Source organism: Podarcis tiliguerta (genome assembly GCF_965153285.1).
Source record: "Podarcis tiliguerta genome assembly, chromosome: 10".
NCBI classification, from domain to species: Eukaryota; Metazoa; Chordata; class Lepidosauria; order Squamata; family Lacertidae; genus Podarcis; species Podarcis tiliguerta.
The window spans coordinates 37,245,072-37,264,690 of record NC_139543.1 but is presented as its reverse complement, the minus strand read 5'-3'; the positions used below and the strand labels follow the sequence as shown (position 1 = coordinate 37,264,690).

The following is a 19,619-nucleotide window of genomic DNA, read 5'->3' as shown; positions in this document are numbered from 1 at the left end:
ACCTGAGTCTGCTTCAAGGCAGGAAGGGTGCAACAACATAGTGCCTGGGAGCATGCATTCAATAAAGTGTATTTGAATTAGCTTATTTGCTAAAGTTAATTTGGGGAACACTTCACAGACAGCCTAGAACATGGGTAGGCAAACTAAGGCCCGGGGGCCGGATCAGGCCCAATCGCCTTCTAAATCTGGCCCACGGACGGTCTGGGAATCAGTGTGTTTTTACATGAGTAGAATGTGTCCTTTTATATAAAATGCATCTCTTTGTTATTTGTGGGATCTGCCTGTTTTTTGTTTTTTTTTTTACATGAGTGGAATGTTTGCTTTTATTTAAAATGCATCTCTGGGTTATTTGTGGGGCATAGGAATTCATTCATCTCTCCCCCCCCAAAAAAATAGTCCAGGCCCCCACAAGGTCTGAGGGACAGTGGACCGGCCTCCTGCTGAAAAAGTTTGCTGACCCTTGGCCTAGAATTCTCAGAGCCAATGACATCAACTTTGATAATCATGATAATGGGTTGCATGTCCTGTCTCCATCCTTTGTGAGGTGACAGTTGTGCCATGGTGCTGCCCTGCTGCCATTGTCAGGCTCCTCAGATGGAGTCTCAATGGCCAGTGGGAGATGTCATGTTCTCTTTTGCTGGTCAAGGGGATTTGAATTTGGCTCACCTGAAAATTGGCCAATCACAGGCAGGCCTGAAGGCAGGGCAGAGCTAACTTCAACTCAGGCTGGAGTCTTCACTCAGGTCTGCTCCCCAGGCTTCAATTAGGCCTGCCTCCTCACCCAGCATTGCAGTGACCTTTGGATTTTCCACCCACCCTCCCTTGTTGCATGGCTAGCACCCACCCAACAGAGGGGTAGTGTCCTTAGTATGGCCTTGCTATGGAATTATTCAAGGCCAGGGAGGAATTTCTCATTCAGACTAATTGGGCATGTCTGGATCCCACCCCCCACCTCATAGTAATCATCACAACTTTGGTAAATAAGGCATTGAGTAAGAGAGCCAGTGTGGTGTAGTGGTTAAGAGCGGTAGTCTCGTAATCTGGGGAACCGGGTTCGCGTCTCCGCTCCTCCACAGGCAGCTGCTGGGTGACCTTGGGCTAGTAACACTTCTCTGAAGTCTCTCAGCCTCACTCACCTCACAGAGTGTTTGTTGAGGGGGAAGAAGGGAAAGGAGATTGTTAGCTGCTTTGAGACTCCTTCGGGTAGTGATAAAGTGGGATATGAAATCCAAACTCTTCTTCTTCATCATCTTTAGTCAAGGACAGAAGGGGGCAGTTAAAGTCTTATCCTCCAAGGAAATGGGGTATCCAGTTAAAGGAATCCTAGGGCGAGGTGCTTCTGTCCATATGCCCAGGAGAAGGCTAAGGGCCATAGCACTCCCCAAGGTGGTGATCCTGTCATGGTTTGATACATGTCATAGGTCAACCCTATATCAGGATTGATCTCCCTAAAATCTTCCAGCAGGCGGGCTGGTTAATACAGGAGATCCTCAATGCCTAAGCCAAAACCTGCTTACATCTGTAATCAAAAAGGTTGTGGCCTAATTAGAACTAAAGTGACATTGTACTGTGGTCCTTTCAGTTTCTACATATACAGCATCAAAGGGGTATTGGGCACACCACATCTGGGCATGCAACTCCTGAGCCTCACATTTGAACCTGGTCACATGGTTGATCCCTTCCATATCTGCAGCTACAGAAGATAATGGGTTTGATCAAAGATTCACTTTTTCTGAAGGAAGGGATGTTCCTCTGATGGAAGGAATTCTTCCATTGATGAAGAAATCTGCCATTCTAAAAGAAATAACCAGCCTACCCAGGTTAGGACTATTGATAAAGTGACTCTTTAATGATGGAGAAAAACAGAAAATGGCTAGATTTAGTATTTTTAAAAGCACATCCTCAAGCTCCCTTAGTTTCCCATCTTTTTTTTATTATCATTATCCCTTATACTAGCAACACTTGAAAGAGAATAGAGATCAAGTATTTGCAATGGTCTCATAGTGACCTGTTAGGACTCTTTGATTTAAAAATCTACCGCCTATAATGGCAACAATGAGCATTTTAAGACTGAGCTAACCACCTGAAAGAAATCCCAAAGATGGTTGGGTGAGTCTTTCCGTTGTGAGTTCAGATTTGATCGCTTCCTTCATAAAAGAAGAATGCATTATTGGCAGGATGCTCAAAAAAGAGTATTGATTTGAGAGCATAATTCTTTAAATCCTTTAGCAAAAAAATAAATGGTAGAAAGCCTAAAGAAGAATAGATTTCATGTCTTTCAAATGAGATGAAGGAAAGAGAAATACTGTTAAGGAAACTAATGATTTCGTTATAGCTTCACTTCAAGAGATCTCCAGGGGTTCTGCAGCAGTTCACCTACTACAGAATGAGATGTTGAAGAAGTTCTGAAGCAGTTGCCTGAACATTGAAGTCCGGTCCATATGCTTGATTTTCCAAAGGCTTGGATAAAGATAACCTTTTTGACCCCGAATATAAGATCTACTCCTTCCATACCTTGATCTCTTGAACTGACAAGTCACTGACAGAAGTGACTCTGGATCTTCATTGATTTTATTGATTTATTAAATTCCTTCCAAAGGAGCTCAGGATGGAAAACACCAGGCATTGGCAAACTCGGCCCTCCAGGTGTTTTGAGACTACAATTCCCATCATCCCTGACCACTGGTCCTGTTAGCTAGGGATGATGGGAGTTGTAGTCCCAAAACATCTGGAGGGCCGAGTTTGCCTATGCCTGGCAAACTCTGTTGTGATAAAAAGTACCATTAAAAATAAAATAAAAACTAAGTTAAAACCTTTAAAAGTTATTTAAAGTACCCCAAGCAACAAAACACAATAAAACCTACATGATAAATTTAAGAATAGATGTAAGCAAATCAGATTCTATAAACAAAATGGGAGGTAGTATTATCTTATCCTTTGCCTACTTTCACATTACAATCTGGAGCACAGCCAGCATTGGGGGCATGCACATTGGTGGTGGTAGGTGGTGGGGTGTCTGAAAAAGGCTGCAGCAGAATGCTTCCTCTGTGGATGCATGTTCTGGTCTCACATTTCCTTGGCACATGACATGGCACACTAGTCTGGGAATTACCGTTCTATCAACTCAATGGGCAAACACTTCTGAGTGGCAAGTGTAGGCGGTAATATCGATGTTGGCCTCAGAAGGTTTTTTTTTTTTTCTGTTGAAAGAATTAAATGAACATTGAGGATTACCATAATTCATTGTGTGCCACAGAGGCTCACAGAAAAGAAGCCGAGAACGACACTTTGTGTGAGAGATATTTACTAGGACATTGTTCTCCCTGTTAGTGTTTGCTCTTTGTTAGCAAGGGGGGGAAAAACCCTCTTATATTCAGAAATAGATCCTGCAAAATAAAGTGGTGCAGTATAATGGGCACTATAATAGGTTTTGCTGTGATCACAACTGAGATGTTGCATAGTGTATGTAGGCACAGTTTAATGCAAAATCCATTTCTGACAGTGTAATTCCCCCCTTTTTTTAAAAAAAAAGGGAAAGGAAAGGAAAATACTTTGCTCCTCTGTAGGTTTATTCTTGCTTTATAATGAGCACAAAGAAATCTTTACTTGATTTATTTTCCCAACACATGCTCAGGTTTGAATTCTCCCTCTAAAATAAATCAAGCTCTCTACAGAAACTTTCGCTTTGACTCATCAATTAAGAAAAGAAGGGGAGGAAAGCCGGAGCAACTGCTCTAATTGTTGTGAACTCCTAATAAGCATGATCCATATAAGAACACAGATTTTAGAGTGCATGTGGTTTCGTTTTGTTTTGTCTGAGATAGCGGATATACTGAGGAAATATTGTTGCAATACAGTGGTACCTCGGGTTACATACGCTTCAGGTTAAATACACTTCAGGTTACAGACTCTGCTAACCCAGAAATATTACCTCGGGTTAAGAACTTTGCTTCAGGATGAGAACAGAAATTGTGCTCTGGAGGCGCGGCAGCAGCAGGAGGCCCCATTAGCTAAAGTGGTGCTTCAGGTTAAGAACGGACCTCCGGAACTAATTAAGTACTTAACCCAAGGTACCACTGTACTATATTGGGAATAAAGGAGGCATTTGCTGGGTCCATATTGCAAAGTAGACTCACATGATCAATATATTCTGGAGTCATTTGCTGATCTGAATGTAGCCCTTATTTGGAATCCTTATTTGTGAATTACATTAGGTAGGGTGTATACACAAGGTTGGCTTATCATATCTTGCTGCCTGAAGCAAAGGACAAGATTGTGTCCCCTTCCCATTCCAGGCACAGAGTGGCAGTTGAATCCTACTTCAACTCTGGGGATGGGATAGAATGCAGGTTTAGGTAGCCCAGGACGGGCTGCATAGCACACTCAGATGTGTCTTGCAACAGAGGGGATGACTGGAGGTCTTAGGAGGAACAGCCAAGAGGCTGCTTCTGACCCCGTGACTCTGACACTTTAGGCCTCACTTTGCCTAATGGTAGGGCTGCCCCTGGGTGTATATATTGTTACAAGCCATCCCAATCTCTGAGCAGTGCAAGATTCCAGGGGTTCTAGGTGCACTTACCAGGGTTTGTGTATCCTTTTGGAAAACATGAGGGACAGAGGGGACTGTGGTGCCTTTATGATATATGGTTTGTTTACATATATATGCAACCTGCACTTAGATGGAGAGAATGCAGAACTTCCATTGCTGCAGCCTCCAATTCAAAGAGAACCCAACCATTGTGTCTGACCCTCTGACCAGCTGATCAGTAGCGCCTGTAAGCCCTCTTTGACCTAGCCACACCTTTACCTGTTCCTGACATCATATATTACAGTGGGCCACAGGTTCTGAACCTTGGGCTAGGGCATGGGAGTGTCTGAAATAAGCTTAGAATTCCACTGATATTACTGAGGCACTTCCTTTTTTGTAGGCCATTCCTAATGAATCTGTCTTGCAGTGCAAAGGCATAAAAACCGCGAACAAAGAAGCAGATAGGCTCCTATCTTAACAATGGTAAGGAAAAGCTAATCTCTGTTAATTTGTTTTTCAAAAAAGAAAAACTTTTCTCAAGGGCCTTAAGTGACAGGAAAGAAACTTTTTTTGTAAGAGGAACTGAATTTTAAGAATAAATTTAAAAGTTAAAGTGCACCAGATTAATCACCACCCTTGTAGCTCATTTGCAGAAGCAGTGAAGCAGCCTACAAAGCTTATACTAATCTGTTTTCAGTCCCGGTATCTTCATTTCTTACAAATTAAATATATTCAGTGTCAATGCAGAATTAAGGTTTTTTTATGTGTATGAAATGAAGGAAGGAAAAAACCTGTATGGCAGAATCTATAACATTGTTTTCCTGCAAGCTATCAGAAATATATATATATATAATTATCAGCATTCATTCCGCCAAGCCCCCTCCTGCATTTTCTGACTTGATTTGATGCTAAAGCCACTGATTAAGGTCTGAATTTTCAGGAGCTGCAAGCATTATAAATTGCAGTGTTAACAAATGCCTGGACCTGAAATGAACTGAGCCAAATTAGATACAGACCTAGGTTGGATCCAAAGCACTTTGGAGTTACTGAGAGCTTTTCCATTGACCTTTGTTAAAACCTGGTGCAGCTTCAGTAGTTTTAATGGGGTTGGAGTTGCTGCAGAATAACTGTGCTCTCATTCATATGAACTCATGCAATTCTCTTGCTAGGGGTAGCACGATAGATAATGAAAGGCAATGAAGGCCAGTCCTAATGGGGCTCTTTTCTGTATTATAGTAGGAATCATGCACCAGAGTAGCCCATCATCTTAGGGTAATTTGGGGGTGATTATTTTACCTGCTTTTTTTAAAAAAAAAAAGTCTACAGGATAGTTTCAATACTTTAATTTGAATTAGTCCAGCATCTTAAGTTACAACAGGTGTGGGGAATCTTTAGTCCTCTAGATCAGTGTTTCCCAACCTTGGGCCTCCAGCTGTTTTCGAACTACAATTCCCATCATCCCTGACCACTGGTCTTGCTAGCTGAGGATTATGGGAGTTGTAGTCCAAAAACAGCTGGAGGCCCAAGGTTGGGAAATGCTGCTCTAGATGTTGCTGAGTTACAACTCCCACCATCCTCAGCAAGCCTGGGCGATGACCAGCAATGATGAGAATTGTGGTTCAGCAACATCTGGTGGACCAAAGAGTCCCCACACCTGATTTACAATCTCCCGACACAACATCCTTATTGCCATGTTTTATTCTCCCCAAATATACAAATTGTGGCTTTGCTGTTTTTCGTGGAATTATCTGAAGGAGAAAATTCGCATGCAAACCATTTGTGACCTTGATCCTCAATGCTGTAAAAAGTCTACCACTTTTCTTTAAGCTGAATCATTTGGTTCTGATCTTTCTTTCTTTCGACAGGGCAGCCTGATCCTGGCCCAGCCTCATCTACACCAACCGAAGGCATGGCAATGGCTTTGCTAAGACCTTTCTGAAACTGTGGAAGTTAGCTTGGGAAATATGTTATTGTATTCTGTGGTGACAGATAATAATTGTACCTGAAACCCTGTAATGATAAGACAATACAGATAGCTTTTCCATTCAGGAGGTTGTTTTTATATTAGATACAGCTTTTGGGTGGGAATTCACATTGGGCAGGATCTCCAGGTGGGAAAGTGGAGATCAGCTCCCAGCTTCCCATTATTGGGGATCCCCTTAAGGGATGTGGAATGCCACCCCAAGTCCAGATGCCCTAGCTTGGAGGAGGACAAGTTGGATGGGGGCATCCACAGTTGTTTCCAAGGGTTACCTAAAACTGGTCCATACTTTGGGCCACACAGACATGTAGGCAGATGACTTACTCATCACACAGCAACTGGGGTATACAAGCTGATCCTTCCCCAATGCCAAGCCAAACCCTCCTGGGCTATTGTTAACCAACAAATGTGACCTTGCTTCCAACCATTTAAATCTGTTGTTTGATTATTTCTCCGCACTCCACCCTTGGCTTTTTGTTGTACCCAGATCTGCAGTTCGTATTGTGAAAGACGGGATGGATATATGGCTTGTTAGTCAACATAATTTGATAACACATTACCTGTTCAAAGACCTTAAAGAGGAACATTCCTTTAGGTGTTCCATCTATACTCGGCTGCGTATAAATAAGCTTGGCTCTGTGGTGTCTAGGCTGTGAAACTAGACAGCTAATCAGCCACCTTATTTCAAGCAAATGGGCACTGTTTGTCTTGGTACTGCTGCTACAGCTTGCCCAAGTAGTGTCTACCATGATAGAAAATAACTTGGACCTCAGAGTGACTCATTGTGCCATAATAATTTTTTTTTAGATGTTATGCCATGCTTAAATGGAAAATCCCCCCATCTACTAAAGAAAAGGAAAAGATGGAGAGAGCTGATTTTTAAAAGAAAAGTATCTCAGTGTCCATTTGGTTTTCCCTTGTGTGAAAGAGGATCCACCTGCGAGTTGATGCCATAGATGTGGAAATGGGGCAAACTGAAAATAGTTTTAAAATGAGAAACCAAGAGAACCCAAAATTTACAGATTCGTCCAGCTGGCGCTTGTGGCAATGGATGATGCAGATCTAAGATGGCAGCTTTCCATGGTTCTAACCTGGTCTGAATCCACTGACCACCCCTTTGTAGCAATAAGTTAGACTAGAATTCAAGTGTTTGCTTCAGTCATTTAATGTCATTCACCTCTGTAATTCCAGCTATCTACATGAATCCAACTCCTCTTTTGTCATGACTGCTTTATTCAGGATTGTAACCTGCATCTATTCCTGATAAGCCAACATTAATAAGGTCAAGGGAAAGCCAGTTACTATTGACCATTTCTTTCTTATGAATGTTTGAGTCACAGTAATTAATTTGGGGTAGGCAAAGTTTTAAATGTTTTTGCTTTTAATTATCTCTGAGGCAGCATTCATTATGGAAATGAGCTACAATTATTTCAGCTTCTTTCCTCCCACCAGGTTTCCAGATTACATAAAACAGTTGCATACCTAAGAGAGACAGGCATCTTTTCAAATCCTGCATTATACATGTTACACTAAATGTCACAAATGGTTTCACTGCAATATTAATGAAATTCAGCTGGGAAAGCCATTAGAGTTGTATTTCACACCTGTACAGAACATCACTTAAAATCAGAACTATTTAGCTGAGGGTGGTGTTTTTTTTAAAAGCTTCTTTGGATTCTGTACAGTATTCCAAAGACGTTTCTGCTTTTTTAAAACAGTTGTTCAGTTAAGACAAGTTATGATGGGTCCAGAGTCTAGTCATGATGGTTCTCTCTCATACAGATCTAACTTGTAGATGGCTTTTAACTAAACAGTTTCCCCTTGCGTATGGGAACTATTGCAGAGTAAGGAAAGGAATGCACATGTGTGGAATTAATACAATTTATATAGATACAGAAGCCAGCATTTTGTAGGTTCAAACCTGGGAACTGGCAATTATTGCTAGAGAGGGTTTTTTTTTTAGTGCATATTATACAATTTGCATATACTCAATCAAGGCTGATTAAGGTTTGCTTGAACACTTCTGAGTACCCATAATAATGTGCCTCTTTGAGTGAGTGAATGAATATGGTATATGTATAAGGAGACAGTGTAGTGTAGTTGTATGAGCAAGAATGATGACATCTGGTAGATGCTGGTGGGTTATAATTTCCATCGCCCCTGAGTAGGACCTCAGAGTGGCTATTTCTATTGGCCATACTGGCTATTTACATTACATTTTCTTGGAAATCCCACCCACACACTCATTCAACATTTGATTTGCTCCTTGTCCTGCCATCCTTGCACACTTTCTTTGAAATGAATTCCAGTGTGACTTATTTTTGTGTAAACATGGATCTGACTGCACAGTTAATTACCAAGGTACTGGCAACCATCCACTGCCTTCCTGCTTTTCCATATTGTTATGGATATCTTTTGCATTTGGGAACGCATAGAACTCTTTGGAGGCACTCATGATAGATATTCATTTGAGCGGATTTGTTGGAACAGCTATATACTTTGCCTTGCAAACAGCCTTGCTTTAATTTACTATATTTTCCCCCATACTGCAGCATTTACTGGACACATTTACTCAGAGAAACACTTCGCATTCATTGCTATTAGTTCCTGGCTTATATTCTTCTTCTTTTCAATGGTGCTTTAAATTTGTTATGGATAATTTTTATGTGGCAGCAAATCAGACTTCAAGGACAGATGCCGGCTTACCTACCTTTTGTTGCCATTTTATTTTATGCCAGTATCATCCATTTATTTTATATTGGCTGGCATGCCAGCCACTTGCCACTATTAATGAATATGCTGCTGGATCTCAGAGCGGAAGCTGGCAAAATCTATATTAATGTTTAAGAGGATGTATAAACACAGTAAATTTTAATGCATGAAAAATGTCGGCATCCTCATTTTCACTTTTATGCTTGATCTTTTCATCTAGATGAAATTCCTCATTTTTACTCATAAAGTCGCTTTGATAAAATGCAGGGATATTCAGCAGGAAAACAAAGAGTGAAAACATTATGACTTCTAAAAGGAGTCATTATGCTTTCTATAAATGTGAACCTTTCCTTTTTTTCCTGGGAAAATGGGGCTTGTTTCAGAGGTTCTTACCAGATGTCTGCAGGAAGCCTGAAAGCAGGACTCAAACGCAGGTCCATGGAGGCAGAGCATAGCCATCATGGCTAGCAGCCACTGATACCCATATCCTACATTAATTTATCTAATCCTCTTCTAAAAGCACCCAAGTTGGTGGCTGTCAATGTCTCTTGTGGGAGTGAATTGCATAGTTCAGCTAGAATTGTGCTGTATCAGTGTACACAACAATCACAAGAGGCCGCCTTATTCCAGGCCAAACTATTTGCCCATCAAGCCTGTGATTTCTACTCTGACTGGCAGCAGTTCTCCAAGATCTCAGGCAGAGATCTCTCCCAACATTTGCTATCTGACCCCATTGGCAGGAGAGGTGAGAGGACTGGAACTCTGGACAGCCAATGAAGCTGAGTGTTGTAAGATTCAGGATGAATAAACAAAAGTACTTATTCACACAGCACATAGTTAAACCATGGAACTCCCACAGGAGCAGTGCTCTTTTTCAACTGGAGCACAGTTCCAGCACCTCTCAGGTGGGCGCCATTGTGGGCCGGTGCTCCCTCCACCAACTTCATGCCTTTACATACTTCTGAGAAGCCCAAAACAAACATTTCAAGTCAAAATGGAAGCTGGCCACCATGTGCGAGTCTGCACTTTCTTTAGATCTATGACTCCACCTAGCTGCTTCTAGCAGGGATTGGCCAAGCTAGGGGGTGGGCCCAATTCATATTTCATTTTCTTCAATCCATCTCCCATGTAGTACTGGCAGGCTTTCAGCTTTCCAGCCAGGCATATACAAAGTATTTGCATGAGGGCCCTTCTGAGCTTCCCTAGCCATCCGCCTGAATCTAAGAGAACGAGGCAGGCGGGTGCACATTTATTTGACCTGCACCAGAACCAGGGGTGACCCCCAAACCACCTCGGGTGACAGCTTGCCATACTTTGTAGCACCTCTGTGGGCAGTGAATGTGGCTGTTGTCAAACCAGCATCTGTTCAGAGCTGTTCAGAGCTGCCCTGAGTCACCTGGCAACTTACTGTAACAATTTCATGGTGAGTTCTGCATAGGAGTCAGTGATGGCAAACAACTTGGATGGCTTTAAAATATCAGACAAATGCATGGAGAAGAGGCCTATTGGTGATTACTAGCCATGATGACTATGTTCTACTTCCATAGTTGGATGCTTCTGAATACCAGTTGCTGGAAACCACAGGAGAGAAGAGTTCTCCTGCCTGTGAAAAACCCTTCAAGGACAACTGTTCAGGCAGTGTGAGAACAGATGTGCCACTGGCTTGATCCAACAGGTTATTTTTATGTTCTTATGTTCTTTGAAGCATGTGTGCTCTACTGCTAAGCAATAAAGGGACCCCTGACCGTTAGGTCCAGTCACGGATGACTCTGGGGTTGTGGCGCTCATCTCGCTTTATTGGCCAAGGGAGCCGGCGTACAGCTTCTGGGTCATGTGGCCAGCATGACTATGCTGCTTCTGGTGAAACCAGAGCAGTGCACGGAAACACCTTTTACCTTCCCGCTGGAGTGGTACCTATTTATCTACTTGCACTTTGACATGCTTTCGAACTGCTAGGTGGGCAGGAGCAGGGACCGAGCAACGGGCGCTCACCCCGTCACAGGGATTCGAACCAGTGACCTTCTGATCGGCAAGTCCTAGGCTCAGTGGTTTAGACCACAGCACCACCCGCGTCCCTCCCTAAAATCCTAAAAGATCCTGGGGTGACTTGTGTTGCTCAAGCAACGTACACAATGTCGTATTTGTTTGCTGGACTAGCAGCTCATAAAATAAAAGCAAATAACCAGTAAAATAGCATAGATAACTGGAACGCTCTAGTTAAAGCTATTAATCGATGGTGGCTCCATTACTGCACATGAGTAGTAATAAAATTAAGATTTTGACTGTGTGTGTGTGTTCTGAGGAGTCCAAACATATTCAAGTAAAAAAGCTGAATTGGCTTTGCTTATGCATAGCTAGATGAGTTCTAATTAAGGTCCCCCCCCCCCCCCGCTTCATCATGCAGACTATTAAGGAGACATAAAGTATAACCCAAGCTAACTGTTCATCAGAATGCTTCTTCATAAATGAATAATTTATTTATTTTTACTTCAGAATCCATTTGAGTCACACATTTAGGAGCTTCCCACCCATCTCTGACATCCATTAATACTCATTCTCAATGAAGCAAACACTGCATTCTTTGATCGTATCTTTACCAAAAGGTACTAGCACGCAAGCTGAAAATTCCATAAAGAAATGTGAGTGGGTCTGTAGTATGGTGTCTTATAAAAGAAGAATGAATAGTCTCAGGCATCTGGTGGAATCTTTATGACTTGACACTTGTACAAAAATACGAACACAGAAGAAGCTAGAGATGAGGTTACAAGCCTTCTATGAACATGCAGCTTTTGAGGTCCCTGACAGTAATTCATGCATGACATTTCTTAGTTTATATTTGGGGTTCTATCATAATCTGCCAGCTTCGATTGTTGACATGGATATTGCTAGTCTACTGGTGTGGAAAATTATCCTGATTTTTCCTGCTGCCTAATGTGATCTGATTTACTTCCCATTTTGAAAAGAATATTGGTGACTGAATGGGCAGAAAGTGCACAGGTTGAAAGCAGCATGGAGTTGTGCATCAGATTGTGCATCAGGGTGCAAACATCTGCCAGCCCAGCATTATTCCTGCTGGGATGTCCCTTCTGATACACATTCAAATGTGAATTCCACATCTGGTGAAACTAGCCGCTATGATGCTGTAATGTTTGTACAACTATATTTTCAATGGTAAAGGAACCAAGAGCCTACATGGGTAGAAGTTGCCCAGAAAACTACAGATATCAGAGACACTCCATGGACTTCTTCTTGCTATCTGAGAGCATAGTAGGCAAAATGAAAAAATTCACAGGGACAGGTTTCATGCCTCCCTAATTTATGATACTGTGTTTACCATTCGGTTAAAAAAATTGCTGATGATGTCTGTAGGAAAATGTCATGCTTATCCACATCTCTTGCTAGTGCACTCATCCATTCACCCTCTGAATCCCCTGAGAACAACTGCAAACTAAAAATTCATCTCAAAATGTCGCCAGTCAGGAAAGCAATGCTTAAAACATGATTTTTCTGTGATTTCCTTTTCAGTTTGCCATCTCCTTGGTTGATCATGTGGATCTCATAGGTATTCAGCATTTTTTGCTTCCTCAAGTGGAAAGTCCATATTTACTGTTGGGGATCAGTGTCCAAATATTTATCACCAGATTCATGAAAATTAGCAATGGGATAAGCTTCAGAGGGAAGCCAGATGTGCTTGTCCTTTGCTTTAATCTTTCTTGGCTGTAGTTTTTCTCTTAAGGAGGACCTGTCTGGGTCAATGGCTCTCAAATTTGTTCTCATATTTGACGTTATGAAGTCACAGTTAGGTGTCCTTGGCCACAATGCTATCAAAATTTACCTTTGAAGTATGTCCCATTGAGGTACGCATAGATAGACATGCTCTGTTTAGTCTCTGTTTTCATAAATGCATCTTGATGTTGTAAAGTCTGCAGTCAAGAACTTCAAGACTTCAAAAAAGTCCCTTCAAATGCTAAAGTTCTCCAATATCCTTGACAGGGAACTAGGCATGGGGACCAATTGTAGCCCTCCAGGATTCAGTATCATTCAGCCCTTGGGACTCTCATAAGGCACATCCACTCCACAAAGCACATCCCTTTGTTCCAGGCCGCACCACTCTTTGGCCCTGCTCTGTGGCCTCCTTGGGTCCATTTCCTGGCAGAGATGTATCCTTAAACTGTGACAATGTCTCCTGCTTGCCTGGATGGAGGTGTTTGTGTGTAGAAACTTCTGGCTTTTATGTGGCTGGGATGTAGCCAACTGTACAAATGTAAGAGTCACAATTATTGCCTCTGGCCTTGCACACCACAGCATGTGGTACCCAGAAGACTGTTCACAAGGGCATGCTGCCCTTAGGCTGGAGAAGATTCCCTACCCCCAGTCTAGGGTCTTGTTCTAAAGAAATTCCACCGGGGGAAACAGAATTATGATGGTAAAAATACAAAAATAGAAAAAGGGGGGGGGGAGAATGGGAGAAGTAGGCCTGAATTTCTTCATTCCTGGTGATGCACATGTAAGAAGATGATGAAACAATAACAGGAGTATATTCCTTCTTTTTAATGACTGAGATCCCTTGCAAAATTTAGCTCCGAGGCATTGATAAATCTGTTACGTGTAAAATTTCTATCATTATACAAAATTTCCCCTCTAAGTAAATAGGAATTTCTTCCCCATTCATCACTTTTCAAAGCATTAACCTTTCTACCATTCCCTGAGTTGACTTGCAATATGGGATTTACTCTAATGATTTATGTATCGCATGGTAAAATGTTCAGAGAAAAACCTGCTTTTACCCACTAACCCTTGAGCCATTTTAATTTGTACCTTTTGTAGAGTTTCCAGAAAACACGTCTGTTGCTCTTTAACAAGTTCATAGTAACACCAATATTTTCAAGGAGATAACACTACCACATTACTGATCTGCTTATTTTACATATAAACCATCAAATCTGACTTCTAAGCCAGGCTTTGAATTTATAGAACATTATTAATATGGGTAGGGAGAATTTGACAGATTGGGCACATGGGATTTTAGAGACTAGTTGGCTTCATTAGTTTTTTTAATGAGTTGAATAAAGAACTGCCATTGTAGAAGTAGCTAAGCTTAGGGTCAGTTCACACACACCTCTGGAATGCACCCGCTGTTTTCTATGCAATTGTGTCTGGACCCCAATTGTTTAGAAAAACAATGTACAATAGGCTATGGATTCAGCAGAGATTGCTGTAATTCTGGCCATATGTTTTGAAGTTGCATTTTTGTGTGTTATGTGTTATGTGTGTTTTGTGTTATGGCAATCTTGAGTCCATTCATGTACCTCCAGGTCACAAAGCTATATAGAAACCCCTGATAAAATGGAGTTAAAGCCCCTTGGGGGAGGGGATTTTGATGCACACCGCCTCCCTGAATTTGAAAGGGGTGTACACAAGAATCCCATTCTAAAATGGACATTTCCTGCCCCCCCCATGATTCTAGATGGGGATTCCATGCCAACCTGCACACGTTGAAAGTCACCTGTGTGATACTACACGCATGACTCTTCCTCTTTATGGGAGAGGGAAATCAGTGCATAACATCCTGTGTCAATGTTGAACACAAGTCTGTTTACAGCATGGATACACATTGGGAAGCCATTGTAAAGAATGAGTTACTAGTACATGTAGGAAAGGAATGAGAAAACAGTGGTTCTCCAGATGTTGTTTGATTCCATTTCCCGTCAGCCTGAACAAACATGGGCTATAGCCAGCGAGTTGCATTAGATCTGGAAGGCCACAGGTAAGCCATCCCAACTGAAGGGGAAAAGGAAGCAAGCTCAGTTGGAAGAGCATGAAACTCTTAATCCCAGGGTTGTGGGTTTGAGCCCCACATTGGGCAAAAGTTTCCTGCATTTCAGAGGGTTGGACTAGATGACCCCTTTGTTCCCTTCCAACTCTACAAGTCTATTCTGATAGCGCTACAAGTCTATTCTGATAGCTCAGTGGACCTCATTTGGCTTAGCTACAGATTTTTCACCTTGAAGCTTTAACTGTGGTAGAAACATGAAAAATTCTACACAATATATTCGTGTAGTCAATATATCCATGTTCTCCATTCATCACAGTCTATGCAGGTTGTTTCTCCCACACGTGAATGAAGTCAGTGACCCTAAGAAACAAATAAATGGCAGAGCAGCAGCTTCTGAAGCTATAGAATCATTACTAATCAATTCATCTTGTGTGTGCCATTAAAATGCCAGGATCAACATGTGTTAAGTTTTGTACACATTACCTCTTACTACTTATTCTCTTTAAATAAATTGAAGGTCAAGGATAAATTATAAATAAGAGTCTAATTATGATTTTGCATCATTATGCCCCAATTTGATTCTTGATTTTAACCTTCGTATTCACATGGGGTTAACTTAACACAGATTATTTGCTGAGCTCATAACTTTTCAATTTATTACTGGCATAACAACATCTGCATTCCCTCCTTTAAGAGAGTTGTACTTGAATCATCCTTGAGGAACTGCAAGATAAAGCTGAGCTAGGCTTCCTGGGCCTTTTGTCTTTCGCCAGCCTTCTGGGAAATGACATATTTCAAACTCTTGTTTCCATAATGCACAGTAGAAGACAAAGTATTCTCATAACACCCTTAAATGTAAATTTGCAAAGGCTACAAATGAGCAACTGCCTTTAGCATTCAAATGAAATGCTGAGATTCACAATAAAGCCCCTTGAGCTTTGTCTTCAAAAGTGTTCTGCCCCAGTATGTGAATAAATGCTTGGAAGTTTCCTTAATTTCTCCATGTTTTGGGTTTTTAATTATTATTATTATTATTTAAATGGGTCTTTTGTGGCATTGGTAATAACCACTTTTGAGGAAAGGAAATTCTGTGTTGGTCTAGCATTTTTCATAAACATTCTGCATAATGTTGTGACCACTGTGATTTAGCTCAGCCCTTAGATTTCTCAACAAGGGGAAGGGATGCCCCTCTTACACCCCACTGCTAGCAACATTGGGCATTCGACTCTTTGTGACCCCATGGACCAGAACACGCCAGGCACTCCTGTCTTCCACTGCCTCCCGCAGTTTGGTCAAACCCATGTTTGTAGCTTTGAGAACACTGTCCAACCATCTCGTCCTCTGTCGTCCCCTTCTCCTTGTGCCCTCCATCTTTCCCAGCATCAGGGTCTTTTCCAGTGAGTCTTCTCTTCTCATCCTCTGAGGTGGCCAAAGTATTGGAGCCTCAGCTTCACGATCTGTCCTTCCAGTGAGCACTCAGGGCTGATTTCCTTAAGAATGGATCGGTTTGATCTTCTTGCAGTCCATGGGACTCTCAAGAGTCTCCTCCAGCACCATAATTCAAAAGCATCAATTCTTCGGCGATCAGACTTCTTTATGGTCCAGCTCTCAGTTATATACATCACTAATGGGAAAACCATAGCTTTAACTATACGGACCTTTGTTGGCAAGGTGATGTCTCTGCTTTTTAAGATGCTGTCTAGGTTTGTCATTGCTTTTCTCCCAAGAAGCAGGCGTCTTTTAATTTCGTGACTGCTGTCACCATCTGCAGTGATAATGGAGCCCAAGAAAGTAAAATCACTCACTGCCTCCATTTCTTCCCCTTCTATTTGCCAGGAGGTGATGGGACCAGCGGCCATGATCTTAGCTTTTTTGATGTTGTGCTTCAGATCATATTTTGAGCTCTCCCCTTTCACCCTCATTAAAAGGTTCTTTAATTCCTCCTCACTTTCTGCCATCAAAGTTGTGTCATCTGCATATCTGAGGTTGTTGATATTTCTTCCAGCAATCTTAATTCCGGCTTGGGAGTCATCCAGTCCAGCCTTTCACATCATGAATTCTGCATAATTTAAATAAGCAAGGACTTACATGGGCACTTAAGTCCATTAACTTCTTTTGTTTGGCCGACACATCCACACCAGACCATTTAGACAGAACATAAGAGCTTGTTGACTTTCCCTCTGCTGCCCACACCTTCAGCCACTGTAGCCTGAGGCTGTGCCTGTGGCATGTGCCTTTCTCTGTGACCAAATGTGTGTATAAGAATGCACCTAGGATGTACTTGGGGATTTAGAAACTAGTTAAAGCTGGTGTGTGTTTTGTGCTTGGTGTTTTTAGTTCCAAGGTTGTATCTGTGCTCGTTTTAAATTATTTCAGTGTTTTATTAGAGTAAAAACATTTTGTTCAGGTGGATTTCGCATTAATTTCCGTATTCTGAGCTGGTGCTGCTTTAATTATCTGCTCTGCTGCTGCTTCACTCTAATGCTTAATTGTGGCTTGTTTTATTGCACTTTGAATGTTGTTAGCCACCTTAAGCACTCCTTGGGTAAGTAAAAAGGTGGGATGAAGATGATGGTGATAACAGTAGTTCTAAGAACCTGATTGCATGTGTGAAACTTCAATTGAAATGTGTGAGACAAGCCCAGTCATGTGGCTCTGTCAGCTGAGCATGTCAGCCGAACTCTGCCATAGTTAGGGAAAGCGAGGCATTATACCATGAGACGTTGAAGAGATATTGAGGGGGGAAGGTTTGATGTAGCTGAGGTTCAGTCCTAAAAACTGCTCTCCCACACAAACTGGTTAATTTTTCCTCTCTTAAGGAGTCCATGACTGTGCAGCAGTGTGGGTCAATGTGGTTGCATCAGTAGTTGCTAGCACGCCCATATTCAACACAATGGTGTTGCAGATTTTTAAAAATATCCAGCTGTTTTAATCACTTTTTCACCGCTTCCAGTCAGAGGGAGTGTGCTTCTGCATGCCAGTTGCTGAGCGTGGGGTGGGTTGGTCTTGCCATCTGGGCAATCCAGGACCTCCATGCACTCTGCCTAGAGGTGCCCTGGGTAGGTCACTTCAGTGCTACTAATACAACTGATTGATTTCACTGCTCTGAGGCAGTGGCAAAGCTGCTTGCTCCTTTACCGGGTGCGGAGAGCAGGTGGGGGCATGGCTGGCACCCCTGGGGGATGTGACGCACACCTCAGGGGTGTGGAACGCTGACCGCGAGGGCATGGCGCACATCCTGGGGGTGTGGTACACCACCTGTGAGGGCGTGGCATGGTGCACTGCCTGCATTTGTGTGGCACCCAGCGTGCGGGGGTGCGCGGTGCGTGTTGGGGGGCCCGCCGCGATGACACCCTACTGAAATTGTAGTTCCGGGGTCGGTCTGCTCCCTCCGCCCCCCTGTTCCTCTGCCAGTGCTCAGAGGCACACTTAATTGTCTCTCAAGACAGACGGAGGCCAACATAATGGCTTTACAGCATTGTGTCCAACACTAGCCCCTCTTAAAGTAGTCCCATTGAAATTGGCTCATGCCCATTAATTTTGCGTGGTTTTGCAGAGAAATGTATACAGTCTTAGGGCTTCTCAAGTTTCAAGGAATAAATCGTAGAGAAGGAAATGGTTATAAAAATATACCTACAAAAATATACATAATGGTGATATCAGGCTTTTCAGAATTTCAAATTGCTGACTTTCTAAATCTTTTACACATGAAGAAAGAAAGAGGAAAGAAGTAATCCCCAGGTAGGTGGCCAACTCAATTGTTTCAGGTGAAGTACTTGGATTTAATCAGTATAGTTAATTGACTTCATTGGAACAGAATTAGTTCAAATGGTCCTTTAGCTTAACTGGGCTCTAGATCAATTATTCTAAAAGCAAGAGTTATTCCAATTATAGTAACTGGTTGCTGTGGTTTTCTTCCACCAAAATGCTACTCAAATTTAAAATAGAAAAGAAGCAAAACGCTACTAAAATGTTTAGGGGCCAAATAAATAGACAACATAGGATTTAATACACACTGATGACCTTCCTACTGCTCATAATAGTTTTAACACCTAGGACACTACCTATTTGCTACAGTCCTGTAAATAAGCTGCTTCATACATTGATTATGGAGCTCTAGGGACATAAACACCTCATATATAAACCTGATGGACATTTCTCAGCTACTTCTGGCACAGCTTTTGTTGAGATATCTCTATTTTTATGTAATTAACCCTTAAGATTTGGTTCATTTTGAAACCCTACTGTGCAGCCACTCCTTTAAAATTAATTAAATGGCCTAGTTTGGATAAACGTATTTGCTATATTTTGATCTTATAGTTTTTGTAAACAGCTCAGGGATTTTTTGGGCCAAAAATGTTAAATGGTATATATAAACAAACAAACAAGCAAGCAATGAATACAGTCATATCTTCGTTGTCAAACGCCCTGGAACTTGGATGTTTTGGCTCCCGAATGATCAAAACCTGGAAGTGACTGTTCTGGTTTTCAAACGTTCTTTCGGAAGCCAAACGACTGACAGGGCTTCCGCAGCTTCCAACTGGCTGTAGGAGTTTCCTGCAGCCAATCAGAAGTTGCGATTTGGAAGTTGAATGCTTTGGAAGTCAAGTGGACTTCCAGAA

General features: G+C 42.0%; 1 long non-coding RNA gene across 1 annotated transcript; it reads left to right on the top strand.

The window, feature by feature from the left end:
• Nucleotides 1-556: 556 nt before the first annotated feature.
• On the top strand, nt 557-6,576 carry LOC310659334. Its single transcript, XR_014502767.1, has 3 exons — nt 557-743; nt 4,929-5,011; nt 6,394-6,576. It is a non-coding gene; the product is annotated as an uncharacterized lncRNA (long non-coding RNA).
• Nucleotides 6,577-19,619: the final 13,043 nt, after the last annotated feature.